This window comes from Ursus arctos, unplaced genomic scaffold (assembly GCF_023065955.2).
Source record: "Ursus arctos isolate Adak ecotype North America unplaced genomic scaffold, UrsArc2.0 scaffold_6, whole genome shotgun sequence".
Classification (NCBI taxonomy): Eukaryota; Metazoa; Chordata; class Mammalia; order Carnivora; family Ursidae; genus Ursus; species Ursus arctos.
In genome coordinates, this window is record NW_026623078.1 from 74,102,783 (window position 1) to 74,119,952 (window position 17,170).

The following is a 17,170-nucleotide window of genomic DNA, read 5'->3' on the forward strand; positions in this document are numbered from 1 at the left end:
TCGCTTGACTCTTCCAGTTTCTAAAGGTTTCACATGAGGGAAAAGTCCTGCCACCCCTGAGTGCCATCAGGAGAGTTTGCAGAGATGTTCGGTAAAATTACCTCCAGGGCTATCACTGGTCGGATGTGAGTTCCTTTATATTCTTCGTCCCCATTTCCACCCCTTTGCTTCTGATCTTCTAGGAATCCAGATGCGGGAGAGCAGAGTGTCTAGAAAAGCCCTGTGCATTCTCCGTTCTGTTGCTGGCTGCACGACCGAGCTCCTGTCTCCGCCCCAGCTCTTGCTCTCTTCGCTTGCTGGGTTTGGCTAGCTCCGTCTCTCCTGCCCAGGTTAGGCAAGGACATGGAGCTGCAGGCATCCAGCCAGGAGTGTCTGCGTGTCCCAAGACCTAGGCCCGCCTCTGGCCTTGGGTGTGTCCTAGGCAGGCAAGTTCAGACAGAATACACGCTCCTCCTTGCAGACTCTCAAATGCCCACGACACATACCGTGTTTCCCCTTCCACTTATTTACCTGCACGACTTGAGTGTGCTTGGCTCTCTGAGCTAACTGAAGGATGACACTTTCTCATCCTTAACTAATTTGGAAAATGAATAGAAAGGAGACCCCTTTTAATTTCTGGAAGCATAGGGAATATGTTTATCATTCCGCTGCATTCTTGGCTGCTAAGACATGACAGTGGTTAATGTTCACGTATTGACCCGCGGGGGGGTGAGTGGGTGGGGGTGGTAGTAATATTAGCTAATATTTATTGAGTGCTTTCTGTGTGTGAGGGACCGCTGTGTACTTTGCATGGATTATCTCATTTTATCCCCCCAGCAGTCCTGTGAAGTAAGGACAGTTGTTAATTTCTGAGGAGGAAGGCAGACCATCGAAATGCTAAGTAAGCCTCCTGGGGTACACTGTGAATGATGGAGGCAGAATGCAAACGGAGCCTCGGTTTCCAAAGGGGCTATTTCCCTTCTGGAATCTTCCAGGCATCTCTCTGCTCCACTCCCTCTGGGAATCGGTGGTTCGGCACTGTCCACTTTTCTTTTGGAATCTTTTTGCCCTTCCTCCTTTAGAAACAGTCTCCATCATTGTGGCCAGTGAATATCCAGTGTGAACATTCGTTGAGCATCTGCCTGCTGCCATGCACCTGCTGTGTTAGGTTCTGGGAAATACAGACTTGAAGGACGACAGAGTCGCTGTCCTCAGGCCGCTCCTGGCACATTGTAATGGAGGAAGCTTGGGGCTACATACAAGTGTTGGGAGTTCGGTGTGGGGCCAGGGATACGGAGAGAGTAAGGCCTGATGCTTGTAGAACATCCCAGGGCTGATTATTGGGTTACTAGGCAGAGCCATCGGGCCGGAGGAGATGACAGGTTTGGAACTTAAAATCCATATGGTGTGTGTCACTGTGCTGTGGGAGCCCTGGGGGAGGGGCAGCAGTGGGCTCAGAGGTGAGGCACAGAGGGATAATGAGAAAATTGGGAAGGCTGCACAGAGGAGGGAAAGGGCTTTGCAGGTTGAGTAGAAGTTCACCAAGATGGGAGGGACAGCGGGAGCAGAGGCCCAGAGGAGGGTCAGCAGGTGGCATGTCCAGTGTGGCCAGAGTGCAGAGGTGGCTGTAGCTGAGGCTGAAAGCTTAAGAGCTCGGACTGTGGGGGCTTCGTCCCCGTTGGTGTGATTACCTCTGTGTTGTTGGTACTGTGATTCTGTCACCCGTATGCCGGGGTGGGACTGGTGCCTAGCGGTAGGGGCACTGAGCCGTCGAGGGTCATGCTGCCTCAGACCTACAGGGCGCTCCATACCAGTAGCTGTGGGCCTCACCTCGGGCCTGACTAGGGATGGGGTCCGAGACAGGGGAGTGACGTGATTAGATGTGTCCGGTGAGACCGTTCCTCCTGAAAGGAAGGTCCTCTGCTCCTGGGGAGTACCCAGGCCCTGCGTTGCTCTCCCCGTGCGCCGTCTCTTTGGCTGGGCCCCTCCGGGTGCCTGTGCGCTCGCAGGAGAGGGAGCAGGAGCCCTGAGCTGTGCTGAGCCTGCCGAGTGCCCTGTGGTGACCGGGAAGTCAGGGGACCGGGTTCCGGTCACGTCTTTGGTCAGTCGGCCACATGACCGTGGAAGGTCACTTGTGGTCCCCTCCTCTGGCACCCGAATCTGTTCCTCCTCCGGTGTGACGTTGGCGGCAGCCAGGCTGTCCACCGAGGCTGCATGCTCCCTGGAGCCCGTCTGAAGGATCCTAAGAGGTACGGCCATGTGTGGCAAGTAACGAGCGCTCAGGACTCTGTTCCTTTTCTTGTCTCCTCTCCTAACTTCCTGTCCTCTAAACCTCCGTATATTCTCAGAATTTAGAGTGCATGTATTCCTTTTCTGTTTTCTTCTTCTCTTAGACAAAAGGAAGTTCCAGATTCTGCCGGTCCTGGTTCGGTGACCTCGGACAAGTCACCCTGGTGGGCCCTAGCGGCTCATCCGCCAAATACAGCCCGGGACGACTTCCAAGGGTGGGTGGGGACAGCGCGAGACCCTGGGTGTCGGGAGCCCTGCACGGGCCGGCACCGAGGGTGCCAGTGAGGGCAGGCCCCGGCCCCCGCCTCCCACCAGCAGCAGGTGCCCACACTCTTCTCAGGCTGCAGGCTCACTCCTGGAGCGGGCTTTCTCCGGGGAGTTCTGCAGCACGCCTGCGTCCCTACCACCTGGGGGACCTGTGGAGCCGACCCCAGCCCAGGCCTACTGACCAGCCTTGCTGTGCGCGGACCTCGGCGGTCTGTGGAATGAGCCCCCAGGTGACTGAGGGTCACTCAGGTGTGAGGCCCACTGCGCGCAGAAGCCTTTTGTGTGCTTGCTGCCCTCAAGGCACTCAGTAGGTGTGAGTGATTCTGTTTCTCTCTCTCTCTCTCTCTCTCCCACACACACACACACACACACACACACAGCACCATGAATGCTGGAATGCCACCCAGGTCCCACGGAGTTCTGGACACTTGAGTTCCCTGTCAGGCTTCTTTTCTGGACCACTATGCTGACACGTTTTTGGGTGAATTTTCATTTCTGCTGCTTATTGTTTGCATTGGTTCCCTTTTCTCCCCTCCCTCCCTCCTTCTGCTGTCTTTCCCTAGATAGTGTGCGTGTTGCCCGGACACACTCTGCGGCTCCTCACCCCCTAATGCTGGTGAGATGGGACATGGCGGGGTGCACCTTCTGAGTGGGGGGGCGGAGGGGACGACAGTGGGAGCCACCAGGCTTCCCCATGGTGCTCGCTGGCAGGTGGGCAGATGGGCAGACGGACACAGCTCCTTTCCCGCCTGGCACGCATAAGGGACAGCCCCACAGCGTGGACTCCCGGTGCTTCGCTCCCAGGCTGTTGGACTCCCGTTCTGTGGTCTCTTCCTCCTGCCCCACTCCCTCCACTTGGGGTTTCATCGCGTCCTGGGGGCAAGGTAGATGGCCCCGGTTTACTTAGTGACATGTGCCTGTGTGGCTTGAAGTAAGACCGGTTTCCGTGAAAGTCAGAAGTGCATTCCAGAGTCACAGCGTGACCTCCCCGGAAGCCCAGCTAATCCAGGTTTTAAAGAGGAGTTGGAACAAAGGTGGTGATTATGGGATGTGTGAGCTGTGGGGTGTGGGAAAGGGCAGGGACAGCACGGTCGCCTGGTGGGAAGCTCTGTGTTGAGGAATCGAGCGTATGGCCCCAGAATGGGATCCAGATGCTAAAGGGGGGGGGGGGCTTGGGGCAGGGGCGGACCCGAGGGACGTGTGCAGCCCATGGCGTTGGGTTCCGTTCTGCCCCTTGCTAGCTATGTGACATCGGGCAAGGGGCCTGCTCTCCCCACGCTGCTGTTTCTGTCATTTTGGGATAGGAGTCCTGTCCCTTGGATTGTGATTGTTAATGGGGATTAAATGGGGGCATTACGAGGGATCTCTTCTGTGATTGGTGATTAGTAAATGCTGTTTCTCATTTCCTCCGTATCGTGAACATTAGCCCTGCTCCTACCCTGAGCATCTTTTTCCTTCTTCCCAACTGACATACCTCTCAGGGCCCACGTGATCGTCATGGAAACAGTGGCAGTCCTGTGTGGAGGTCCCTGAGGTTCCAGGGCACGTGGACTACCGTTTGTTGGTATAGTCCTTCAATGGATGGTTTCTCATCGACCCGTTTCTTTAATGAGATGTGAAGCTCTTTGCAGGCAGGGCCCTGGAACGTGAGAACTTGAGTCTCCTTCAGAGTTCCGTTCTTGGAAAACATGGCCACCTTAGGACATTTGTACTCCGAGTCTCCAAGGGCAGGTGCTGCTGTTCTGTGAAGAAATGCCTCCTTGAGTCATTGTTTGGTGGCTCTGTTCCAGGGTACTTTGCCCCCTTTGTTCATGGGGATCTGATGGACGTTTGGGTCTTTGCTGACCTTTCCAGGAGGGATTTTGTGGGCAAAGGCAAACAAATGGAAGTAAAAAAAAAATACTCCCAAACCTTAAAGATTTGTCATTTGTAGAAGGGAAGCGTTCCTGATTTTTCTCAGCCCATTTCAGTCTCTGAATCACCTTCAAGCTGTGGAGGGAGGTGGAGGGGAGCTGAGTAGGCGGAAGCTTTCTTGCGTTGAGGACCTACTATGTGAAAGGGCTTCACCCAGGCCGACTCTGACCCCCCACCCCCGACTCTGTGAGGCAGGCAGGACCCATTTGGCAGATATGGGTGGGGCTTCAGGAAGCGAAGCTCCAAGTGTCACAGCGGCACGGTGACAAGTGTCACAGTGGCACGGTGAGCGTTGGGTCTGTCCGTAGAGCGCTGTTTGTCACTGGGCATAGCCTCCCCTTCCCTGCCCTCTGTCTGCCTCTCTTTCTTTTAAACTTGCTGCTGTTACTCCTCTCTGGTCTGTTTTAGCTAAGGACACAGAAGGTCATTGTGAGGGAACCCGGGGACCTGTGATTAGGACAGTTCATGTCCCTGAACCTGTTCGGGGCCTCCGTCCTCGTGGGTCTATAGGACAGTTTGTGAGAAATGCCATGTCCTCCCGGCGCCGCTCATAGGTTTCTCCTGGAGTGTGTGTCCTCTCACCTGCAGGTGGGGAGAGGTCAGGGGTCAGTTGATTTTGGGGGAGACTGCTTCCCCATTCCTGGCATGGCAGCCCTGAGGCTGGTGGGGATGGTTTCGTGGCTCCAGGCCACAGCTGGACACTTGACCACTCTGACGAGGAGCCACCCGGAGAGGTGTGTGTCATGGGCAATTCGAGGCCCTTCCTGCCGGAAAAAGAGCAAGAACTGGCATCTACTGACAGGTCACCTGCTTGGGGTCTTTCTGGTCAGATGCTGGCCGTGGGAGTCTCTGTTCGTTGAGGGTGTTGTTGATGACTGGGGGAGTCTCTGCTTGTTGACCATTCCAGCGTCTAATTCCTGCTCCCCCATCTCTGTCTTCTGGAAGCTTCTTATCCTGTCACCCCCAGTCTTTCCCACTACATAACCCTTCTGCAACAGGACAGCATAGTGGTTAAACAAAAAGGCTCTGGAAGCAGAGTGCGTGGGCTCATATCTCAGCCTGATCTCTGACACTCATCCTCATTTGAAAGTGGGCTCATACGTCACAGCGTTGTTGAGCTGGCATGACTTAACTGTGGCCAGGGGCACAAGCACTCAGGAGATGTGGTTCTTACCTGCCCTGCTACGTTTGCTCTGGTCATGCTGCCTTCTGCTGACGGCACCCTGCACCTACCAAGTTAAGGAGCCTCTCCTCTCCCAGACGCTGTGTGTCCCGCTCACTTTCTCACTTGAGATTTGCTTTTCATTATGCATCCCACAGCTCCTAGCTAGGTGACCCTGGACAAATCCTTTTGCCTCTTGGGACCTTACTTCTCAGCTGCTCAGTGAGGGAATCAAACCAAATTTTTCCAGGGTTTCTCAGGCTCTGACGTGCGGCGGCCTCTCACAGTCAGTATGGTCCAGCCTCTCCTCCCCCGCCCTGGCTCCCGCCACACCACCGTCACAGCCTGGACATCGCCCAGTGTGCTCAACTTTGGACATGCATTGTCTGCATGTCCACTTCCCTGGATCTCTTGGTACAGCCTGGATGCTCCCTGACGACACGGATCCTGTCTTTCTCGATGGACATGATTTCCAGCTCCCAGCATTATTCCAGCCAATACTTACTGAGCACGTGTTGCGTTCCCAGGGGCTGTGCCAGGACTTCTAGAGCCTGGCTGCACCCGAACACCGGTTTTTCTAAAGACGGGCTCCAACCAGTGTCCGTCCGCGCTGTGAGCAGGGCTGCCTTCTGCAGTGCAGGTGAGGGTACCTGGCCATAGAAGGGCTTGTGCCGTGTGGGCTCCCTTGCCCCTCCTGGGTAAGCCCACAGCATCTGGCCCGGAGCAGAGGCTCGTCAGACTCTTACTCACATAAGTGAACGGGACCGGGCTCCCTTTGCGTTGCTCACGCCGGACTGTTGGGAATGGCAGCGGTACTGGTGGGAATGACAGCGGTACTGGTGGGAATGGCAGCCGGACTGGTGGGAATGGCAGCGGTACTGGTGGGAATGGCAGCCGGACTGGTGGGAATGGCAGCGGTACTGGTGGGAATGGCAGCCGGACTGGTGGGAATGGCAGCGGTACTGGTGGGAATGGCAGCCGGACTGGTGGGAATGGCAGCGGTACTCATGGGAATGGAAGCTGCTGCTCATGGGAGTTGTGAGCCCGCTGCGGACAGACCGTCTCTCATCCACGCGTGAACCAGGGGACGTGCATTTCCATCCCTATTTTTATTAACTAGGGAAGGAAACACGTGCAGAGAGGTTAAGGCGTGTGCCCACAGCCTGTGACTGACCCTGGCATCGCGATTCACATCCGGGTTATTTTACCCACAAGCCCCACCTCATCCCCACCCCTGTCCCCTGATTGATGAATCGGGTGAGTGCAAGGGGGAGTGTGTGCTGGAAGGCTCGGGAATTCCAAAGCAGCTGATCCGTGTCTTCCCAGCACACGTTGGGGAGAAACTGAAATGAAGCAGAAATAGAGTCTGTCCGTGGGAGGACAGCTGCCGCTTTCTCTGGGAGCAGATCTCTTCGATGTTCTTCCCAGGTGAGGCAGGCCCAGCTCTCGGGGTATCCCAGAGAAATCGTGTGAATCCGGCCAGAGGAACTGCTGCCTCTCCCCTCATCAGGAAAAGATGGAGTAGACACGTCTTCTGTGCCATCAGCGTGGACGAAATCCTGCCTCCCAAACCTGAGAAAGCGGGGGGCAGGGGGGCACACTCAGAGTGTGAGAGCTGGCCCGCCGGACCCTCACACCCGGGGACTGCTCTGTCTTCCCTGATAGCCCATGTGGTGCCCCGCAGCTGGTGTCCACGGGTGCTGTGGTCACCGTCCGCTGACGCACGCTCACTCGCAGTGAAATGGAAATTGGGACTGATGGCTGTTGCAAGAGCAGGGGGAGGAGAGAGAGAGAGAGAGAGAGAGAGAGAGGGGGACCACGTGCATGCGCGTGCGTGCCCACACCCACGGAGTCCGGGACACCGAGCAGCAGAGAAGGGGCAGCACGCAGCCAGGCACACCTGGGAGACGCTCCCTCTGGCTTCCACTGCAGACCGTGCTGCTCTCACGGGTGGGTGCCAGACGCTAGCAGACCCAGCTTTGTGCAATCCATGCCCTGGACCCCATTCACTGCTCTGGGCCAACCTAGGACACCTGGAATCTTCAGGTTACCAGAGCATCCCTCCGTGCATCCCGTATTTAAGGGTTGCTGGTGTACAATCGTGCTATCTCAAGTGTTGGGTAGGAAATAGTGGTGGCCTGTTTCTGTTTTTCTTCAAAATGCCCACTGCAGGGGGCCAGCTGGTGGAACTAGGGAGGGTCAAGAAGGAAATGACCTGTTCGGGCCAGACAGCCCGGGAGGCAGAGGAGAGAGAGACTCAGCCTAGAGAATGGGGCCCGGGGCTGTATTTTCCTGTAGGGCAATTCCAAGCGGGATTCCGCGCCACCAGGCCAGAACACGTTTATTTGCAGACCGTTCCCCTCCCTGCCCTCTGGGGGCAGGGTCAGCTGGAAGGCAGTGGGCTGTGAAAGTACGGAGGGGAAGGGAAAGCTGGCAGGTGCCGATTCCCAGGCCTTGAGGGTTGTTCCCGAGTCTGCAGCATGCCAGCAGCGTTTCACAGGACAGATGAAAAAAACGTCAGCTAACTTTTCATTGAGGGTGGGACATGCACTAGAAAAGCCGTATATGCTAAGTATGTGGGCAGCTTGGTAAGTGTTCACAGACGGCACGTGGCTGTGTAGCCAGCACCTGTGTGAATGGAAGGTCACGAGCGTATCAGGAGCCGCACCTGACACCTTCTGGTCCCCAGCTGTCCCTTCCACCTCACTCAGGATCGCCTTGTCCTGACTTCTCACAGCACAGATTTGTTTAACCTGCTTATGTGTTTACTTTTTATTTTTTTAAAAAAGGTTTTTTTTATTGGGGCGCCTGGGTGGCTCAGTGGGTTAGGCGTCTGCCTTCGGTCAGGTCATGATCTCAGGGTCCTGGGATTGAGCCCGGTGTCAGGCTCCCTGTGCAGCGTGGAGCCTGCTTCTTCGACCCTCCACCTGTTCGTGCTCCCTCTCTCTCTTTCTCTCTTGTTCTCTCTCTCAAATAAATCAGTAAAGTCTTTTAAACAAAGAATTTTTATTTATTTGAGAGAGAGCGAGCAGAGAGGAGAGGGAGACAAGCAGACTCCCTGCTGAGCGGGGAGCCCGACACGAGGCTTTAGTCCCAGGACCCAAGATCACGACCTGAGCCAAAACCAAGAGTCGACGCTCAACTGACTGAGCCACCCAGGCGCCCCTGCCCGTGTTTTTAAAGGCCCTTCTGCTGATGGGCATTTGACTAGTTTGCGGGGTTGGGTTGTTGTGAATAGTGCTGCCACGAGCATCCCAAGACCTAACTTTCGGTGAACAGGTGCACTTTTCTGCACGCTTACACATAGGTGTGGAACTCGGTGTGTATCTATTCAGTTTTAGTGGCTGATGCCCGTTTCCCAACGTGGTCGCTGGTGTTTCTTCCCGTCGTCTGTCCCCAGCTTGTGTGACAAGTCCAGTGCCACCTAAGAAGCCAGTCCTGGGTATTGACTGTCTTTTTTTATTTTGGCCAGTCTGTTAGGAAAAGCCTAGGAAGGAATCACGTAGCAGAGGAAGTGAAAATGCTCCCCGAGAGGGAAGTGTTACTGCGGGATGCCAGGACAGGCTATGCAGGGTAGCACCCCGAGTTCCTGCGGGGGAAGCCCGTGGTGGGGCTGCCAATATTTAACAGACCGTGTCCCTCCTCCTCTCCCCCTGCCAGTGACTGGGGCTGGTTCCGCAAGTCACTGCCCCCTCCTGCTGGAAGCAGCCCCTCTCGGCCCGCAGGACTCTGGGCTGACATTCTGGTGCCCTGCCGCTCCTGGCTGCTGCCCTGGACCGCGGCTCCCAGTGCCGGTGAGGAACCCCGGGAGAGGCTGTACTTGACTCTCGGAGGCCCCATCCCTTTGCAGCATGAACCAGTGGCTAATTGAGCTCTTAATATATGCCCAGCCACAGACACTTTATGGTGATTACTTCCTGCCATCGTCCTCGGTCTAAGAAGTAGGTAGGTGTGATTCACCCCCATTTTACAGATGAGAAAACTAAGGGTTAAAACCATTTTCCCTGAGTGAATTTCTTCGTTTGACTGCAAACGTTGATATTTTAACCACTATGCTCTATTTCTCTCTTAGGGGCTGATATTTAGGTTCTTAAACTTCCTTTTGAACCCACCTTTCCCTTGGGTCTAAAAGCTATGTCAGGTGGGTTTAAATGGGACAAAGGGAGCTCACCCTGCGACTCCCTGGCCACTGAAGAATGCACAGAACAGAGGACGGATGTTGGCGCGGTTGCTACGAATAATGGCCCCCCAAGAGATGTCCGTGCCCTGGTCCCCGGGACCCTGTGAACATGTCGCCTTCCATGTCAAGAGGGATGTTGTAGTTAAGATTAAAGCTCAGGACCGTGAGATGGAGGGTTATCTTGGGTCATCGGTGTGGGCCCAGTGTAATCACAGGGTCCTTGAAAGTGGAGGATGGGGGCTGAAGAGTCAGAGAAGGAGGTATACCGGCGGAAGCAGGGTCAGAGAGATGCCTTGTTGCTGTATTTGAAGATGGAGGCAGGCAGCCATAAGCTGAGGCATCAGGGAGCCACCTCTGCAAGGTAGGAAAGGCAAGGAAACCGATTTCTCTGAGAAGAAACAGCTCTGCCAACCCCCTTGATTTTACCTTGATGAGACCCCTGTTAGACTTCTGACCTCCACAATGTAAGAATGAATCTGTGTTGTTCTGTGCCACTAAGGATTTGAAATTACTGCAGGAACAGAACAGTGCCTCTTGATGACCGTTGCTGTAATCGTCAAGCTCATGGGCTTTGGAGCCAGGTTGCCTGATTTCAAATCTCTGATGTGTGATTTTTTCCAGCTGTGTGACCTTGGGCAATTGGCTTAACCTTTCTGGGCCTCTGGTTCTCTGGTTTCTCATTGCTCAAATTGGGTAAGAATAGTCTATAACCTATAAGGTTGTTACAGGATTCAATGAGGATTGTTATGCCCGTGAAATGCCTGGTAGTAAGTTTTAGCTCCAGTCGCTCCGGGTAGGCACCGTCACTCACCCCACAGAATTGGGAGACACACCGGCCACGGATTCAGGCTCCACTCTTACCGGTTTGGAGCGAGGCAGCCGTCTGTGCCTGTGTTTCCTTATCTGGGAAATAGAGGCAGGAGTCCCAGGGTGGTTGGGGGATTGTATCTGGTGGTGGGCCAGAGCTTTCATCAGGGTGAGTGATAGGCCGTCCCTACTGGGCAGTTGTTCTTTTTTTTTTTTTTTTAAAGATTTTATTTATTTATTCGAAAGAGATAGAGACAGTCAGCGAGAGAGGGAACACAAGCAGGGGGAGTGGGAGAGGAAGAAGCAGGCTCCTATCGGAGGAGCTCGACGTGGGGCTCGATCCCATAAAGCCGGGATCACGCCCTGAGCCGAAGGCAGGCGCTTAACTGCTGTGCCACCCAGGCGCCCCTGGGCAGTTGTTCTTATCTTCGGGTGGGTGGTAACTGTTGAGCCTCAGGCCCTCTGCATCACGCACCCATGTGTTTCTTCAGTTATCTTGAGAAGAATTGAAGTACGCTGTGCTGGGGAGGCAGAAGTATTCCTGCATAGCTAGAAAAGCCCTGGGTACCCAGCAGGTGCTCGCTGACTGCTGCATACATGAATACAAGAAGAAGGCCCCAGGCCCTGCCCCGAAGACGCTCACTGTGCAGGACGAGGCCTGGAGTGATGCCAGAGCTTTGTGGTTGTCTTTAAAAAGAAACAAAACAAAGAACTACTTCCTACCAGCTGACCCCAAACCTCTCAGCTCACTGCCAGGACGTCTTAGCCCTGCAGAGGAGCTCAGGGCTGTGCGCCAGGCCTGGCTTAACTACTGACTCCCTAAGCTAGCCGCCTACCCCTTCTTGATCCTTTTCTCCTCATCTTTATAATGGACATATATCTCAGGGTAGTTGTGGGGAGCCCCAAGCAGTAGAAAGTTCTGGATCTGAGAGGTCTTTGGTGCCTGTGTGAAGTGACACTCCCCTGAAGACCCCCCGATTTCCTGCCTCACCTCTGTTTGGGTATCAGAGCCACCGGGCATTATTTTTAGTGAGTTCCCCTCTAGGTATATTAGGGTCAAATATAAGGAAGGAAGAATAACGCAACTGCTGTTCCGGGTCCATGATTGTAACGAGATTGATTTTTCTTCTTCCCATCCCCAGGCCTGACCTTTTGACCAGAGAGGAATGAAAAAGTTGCCCCTTATGATGGCTGTGCCTGGTCAGTTGCCTGGAGCTGTGTTCAAGGATTTCCGGAACCTTATGGATTTACAGTGATTCTCAGCTGCCTGGGGAATGGCGGTGGAGGAAGCGTTCTCTGCAGTCACGTGCACGCGGCGCACGTTTGGATGCTAACGGCGGTTTTAAGGAAGGCCCTGGCTGCGTACCTGGCGGATCCCTGCAGCCTGAATGCCCGTGGGGGACAGAGGACCGTGGCTTCCTGTGACGGCTGAGTTCTCTGCCTTTATCTCCGCACGAGTGATTGGTTGGGTGGCTGCCAGCCTCACCGAGGGCACCTTGTGAAACGTAAGGCCCGTCTCCTCCTCGTGCACACTGCTCCTGCGTGTTCTGTTGGCTCACCTGGGCTTTCGGTGACGCTGGCCTGGCTGGGGGGAGAGACGTCACGGTGTCCGCTCCGGTTCTCCAGGGGAGATGGCATCTACTGACCTCCCTCCGTGTGTCTGCTCGGGGGCTGGGTGCCTGGGGGAGACAGATGGAAATTGAAAGGAGCTTCCCAGGAGCCAGCCCGGTTCCCTGGGCTGACGTGCATCATCATGCCCATCCCCCTTCCCTCACTGCCTGGCTCGTGGGCCAGTCTCCGGGCACCGGAGCGCAAGTGCCTTGAAGTCCAGGGTCTCTTCGTCGTGGAGTGGGTTTGAAGACAGAGCATAGTGTCTCCTGCTGCAGAAAGGGCATCAAGGCGTGATTGTGAATGAATTAAGACATTGAGAGTAAATAGGGAAAGTATGCATGGGTCTGTGCTTAGAGCGAGAAACACATTGTTGAGCGTTCTCAGGCGGCCCGTGGAGCCAGAGGGCCTGGGTTGGGATCTCTGATCCATACCTGCTGTGTGACTCAGGCCGAGTGACTGCTGGATGCCTTTCCATTTCTGTCTTCAGTAGAGGTGATGTGTCATCATCCTTGGCGGGGTTGATGTCTAGGGTCACAACCTAGATGCTCGTGCTTGGCACACAGCAGACCCTCCGCACATGGTAGGGTCACTGTGGGTCGGGGGAAGGCTTCTGGGGAGGGTGGGTATTGTGTGGGCCTGGAACCAGAAGCCAGGTGGGCCGTGCTGGACTTCACACTGGGTACTGCTGGTTGGCGTGGACAGCTGATCAAAGATCACAGTCCCTGGAGCCCGTGGGAAAGCCGAGTGGCAAGGCAGTAGCAGGCAGGGGAAAGGAGCCTTGTGTCCGCGTGAGGGAGGGAGCAGCCATACTTGAACCTGGCCACAAAGGCCAATGGCGGTTCCGCATTTGGCATGCAGAAGGACTGGCCGCCCTGACCCCCACCGCCCTGGTCCTGACTTGGCAGCTATGACGTTGGTGGCTCAGAGGGGTGTTGCCTTAGCGTTGGGCTCCCCGTGGGAGAATGGCAGCTCAAACCTCCAGTGTCCCAGTGCAGGTCACCTGGGACCAGCTGGCACGTGGGTACCAAGACCACAGTGAGGTGGGGCCTGGGGTTTGATTCTGATCGAGTTCCTGGTTCCACTCATGGCCAGTGGCACTTCTCAGCGAGGCTTTCCCTGATCTCCTAGTGGAAATAATGTCCCTCTGGTCACTCCCCACTGTTCTCAATCAGAGTGCCCAGGTGTGTTGTGATGTGTGGCTTGATCTCATGTCTTTCTCCCCCACCCTGGAGAGCCGTCCCTCTGAGGTCAGGAAACAGTTTGTCTTGCCCTGTAGGCATTTATCGTATCTCACTTGATCAGATGGCAAGGTGACTCTCAGTGGTTTTATTTCAGTGTTCCTGAAAAGGACAGACAGAAGGGAAACGCTCTCTCTCTTTTTTTTTTTTTTTAAAGATTTTATTTATTTATTTGACAGAGATAGAGACAGCCAGCGAGAGGGAACACAAGCAGGGGGAGTGGGAGAGGAAGAAGCAGGCTCCCAGCGGAGGAGCCTGATGTGGGGCTCGATCCCAGAACGCCAGGATCACGCCCTGAGCCGAAGGCAGACGCTTAACCGCTGTGCCACCCAGGCGCCCTGGGAAGCACTCTCTTTTTGAACATCTGTATAACTTCATCAGCCAGCGGTCCTGCTGGGGGGCAGTGGTGTGCCCACTGTACAGCCGAGAACTGGGAGGTTTCGTGGGGCCACGTAATTCGCCCGAGGTTCCTTATCCAAGAGAACACTGAGGAGGAACCCAGGAGCTGCCTGGTGTTTTATGCTGAATCACGCCCATTCGGCTGCAGGGTAAAGACTTTTCCTTCGAGGTCTTAAGAGGGTGTGTGCGTGTGTGTGCACATGCGTGTGTGTTTGGGTGCAGCACTGCCTGCTGAGGAATGCTCTCGGGCTCCGCAGAACCGGGTGCCCTCTTTGTCCCTGGGAGAGACAGACTTCAGTAAGAACTCCCTCCTGTGTGGAGCAGGCAGGACGAGGTGGGGCTGGGACTGTGGTTCAGCCCCTCCTGTGCCCTTGGGTGCCCCCTGTGATGGGTGCGATGCTCACCGTACCACGGCCAAGCAGGGCGGGGGGGGATTGTCCGAGGAGGGGGCTGCTGGGGGTCTGGGAGCACCGTGAGGATGGGGAGGCGTGGCTGGGCTTGCACCGGTGAGCAGGACGGTCCTGGGGGCCTGAGAGCCTCAGCTAGAAGAGTGAGTTGGGAGGACCAAGGTGCAGCACTGCCCCCAGGCCTCTTGCACCTCTTCTTGCTCTTCATCCCTACCCTCTCGCTGTGGCTGCTGAACCCCCACTTATCACATGACCCAGAGCCCCGCTTCTCTTTTTATCAGTTGCTCCCCAGAACAAGCCCATCGTGGTGGTCTGGGTTATCTCCTGCGTCTCCCAGGGGGACTAGAGTGGGCTCTGCATCAGAAGACGCAGAATGGTGCTGGGGAGGAGTGAGACCCTGCTGGGCCCCTCCTCGCTGGCTGCCGAGTCCCTGACCCACACCTGCAGGGTTGTGCCCCGTGGACGTGGACGGAGAAATGAACACCATTTCTTAAGCCACTCTGTGCAGGGTGTGTGGCAGATACCGTTCCATTCCAAGCCCAGAACAGACCTGGGTAAACGGTTGGTCTGATGTTTTCCTCTCGACATAACTGGAGCACAGAAAGGCAGAATAGGTCTCCCCAGAGCACAGGGCAGGAACTGAACCTTTCTCTAGGAAGCCAAAGCCACCGGGCTTCCCTGCCGGGAGCACGGTGTGATCCTGGGCAGGTTACCTCTCTTCTCTGGGCCTTCATACCCATTACTGGTAGGGAAACCGTTTACTAAGTCTGGACACTTGCGGGTGAAACAGCACGCCAACACTTGCTGTGGGATGCCAGGTGTAGACTGGGTTGTTGCTGGGCAGACTAGACCCGGGGCCCCTGGACTTAGCAGTTAGCTGGTGGGCGGTGCTGCTGGTGCCTGTCCTGGTGCTGGGCTTGGTGCCTGTCCTGGTGCTGGGCCTGGTGGTGCCGCTGGTGCCACTGGTGCTATTTCCTGCGTCCGCGGTGGCCCCACCAGGTCCCCCTTTGCGGCTGCGTGGGCAGTTTGCATTTCTGCGTAGAGCACATGAGCTTGGCCTCATCTCCTTATCTCACAAGTCCATCTTTAGCTGCTGGGAGGAGCCCGTTGCTCTTTGAGCTCTGTTACCCAGACTGCTGCTAGAGCAGGCCTGACCCTCTATTTATGTATTTGCTTATTTTCGCTGGGCCCCTGTGGTGATTGACAGCACATCCCGGGGCTGGGGGTGCAGTGCTGCCCTCCCACCGACACAGATACCCCAAGCCAGTGTTCCTAGAGATGCCTTATTGCCCTGGATTTGTTCCCCAACACGGGTGCCCAGGTCCCGTGGAGTCTACACAGGCTCAGCTGAGGGAGGGACTTTGACTCATTCTCCAGGCTGAGTCTGGAGCCCAGGCTTCTCAGTGAACAGCCATGAGATTGCTTCATGGCTGGTGTTTATTAATGTCTGGTTAACCTTCCGATCCGGCGAGGTGGGTATGGTGCCCCTTTTCTATATGAAGAAACTGAGGCTCAGAGAGATCCAGGAAGCTTCCCAACTCATCACTTACCTCTGGAGAGAGCAGAGAAGCTGGTCCGGGGCTCCTGTCTGTCACCTTCAACCTGCCTTCACCTGCTGGCCAGTGGTTCTCAGAGTGTGTGGCGAAGTGTGCAAGATGCTTTGAGGTTATTGAGGGGCAGGCGGACTTAAAAAAAAAAAATGTTTTATATTTACCTCTCTTAAATTAGAAAAAGATCACAATCGACACAGGAGGCCTGGTATTTTGCAGTTATCACGGCGTAGGGCTTACATATTTGAGTTAAAAAAATGCGAATTTTGCAAAAATCTTGAGGTAGCAGCAAGTAAACACAGACAGCCCTCTTGAGGAGGGCCAGATCTGGAGTGCAGTCCTCTCTGTAGTTGTGCTCCTTCGGCTGCAGGGCTCTGGCCACATCCCTGGAGTCAGTGCCTCTCTGCCCCTGACCTGAGCGTGTCTGCACTCTGCTTCGTGTCTGTGCCGCAGTTCACCGTGTTTGTCCCTAAATCCAGAAGGTGCGCGACGAAGGGACTACACAACTCAGTCCGAAGCTAGAGGGAAAACAAAAAGAATCGCGGAACGATAGCTCTTTATAATCCCATAATTCTGCTCAAATTGAAGGCGGCCCCTGATCGCGGCACGGGCAACTCATTATATTTATTGAGCACTCAAAGTTTTCCAATCACCTCCTCTATTACTGTCTGAGGTTGAATTATGAAATAGTAAATATTCCACCTGTGAAGTCAATTGGTGACTCATTCACTCATTTTTTTTCACTCGTCCCTGCTCGGTAAATAGGGGATAATATTACCTACCCCATGGGTTCATTGTGAGAATTACATAAGGGAACATACTGAAGGGCTTAATTCAGTACCTGACATATAATAAGCTCTTAGGGAATACCAGCTATTTTTAAATAAAATGCAGAAATGGAATTAGAAGATCAAAACCTGTAGGCATATAGAAATAAGGAGCATCGAAGATGAATGAGTTACTAAAATGTAACATTAAATTTGGCTCTGACTTCCTAGTTAGCACGACACGCTGGGTGGGTTGTATTTGTCTACGTACGTCAGGGGTTGGCAGACTTTTCTGTGTAGGGCTAGGTAGTAAACATTTTTGGCTTTGTGGGACACACAGTTCTGTCACCACTAGTCAGTTCTGCCTTTGTGTCCGGAAAGCAGGCATAGCCAGTAGGTAAATGAACAGGCATGGCTGTGTTCCAATAAAACTTTATTTATAAGAACTGGCCGTAGGCCCATAGGCTGTAGTTTGCCCCTTGGTCTAAATGAGGCAAACCTGTTTGTCATTGAAAAAGAACAACTTCTGGATTGTAAACACAGAAAAATTTGTTACAAGATATAGTCTTTTTTTTTTTTTTTTTAAGATTTTATTTTTAA

General features: G+C 54.5%; 1 protein-coding gene and 1 long non-coding RNA gene across 2 annotated transcripts in view; both read left to right on the forward strand.

Moving 5' to 3' along the window:
• The window catches only part of LOC130542864 (uncharacterized), a 70,292-nt gene extending 54,315 nt beyond the window's left edge, over positions 1-15,977 (forward strand). Inside the window, exon 2 of the long non-coding RNA XR_008957731.1 lies at positions 11,741-15,977. This is a non-coding gene — a long non-coding RNA (uncharacterized LOC130542864). The remainder of the gene's footprint in view (positions 1-11,740) is intronic.
• LOC113252724 (uncharacterized) overlaps positions 1-17,170 on the forward strand; it is a 217,626-nt gene that overhangs the window by 55,341 nt on the left and 145,115 nt on the right. The window lies entirely within an intron of this gene.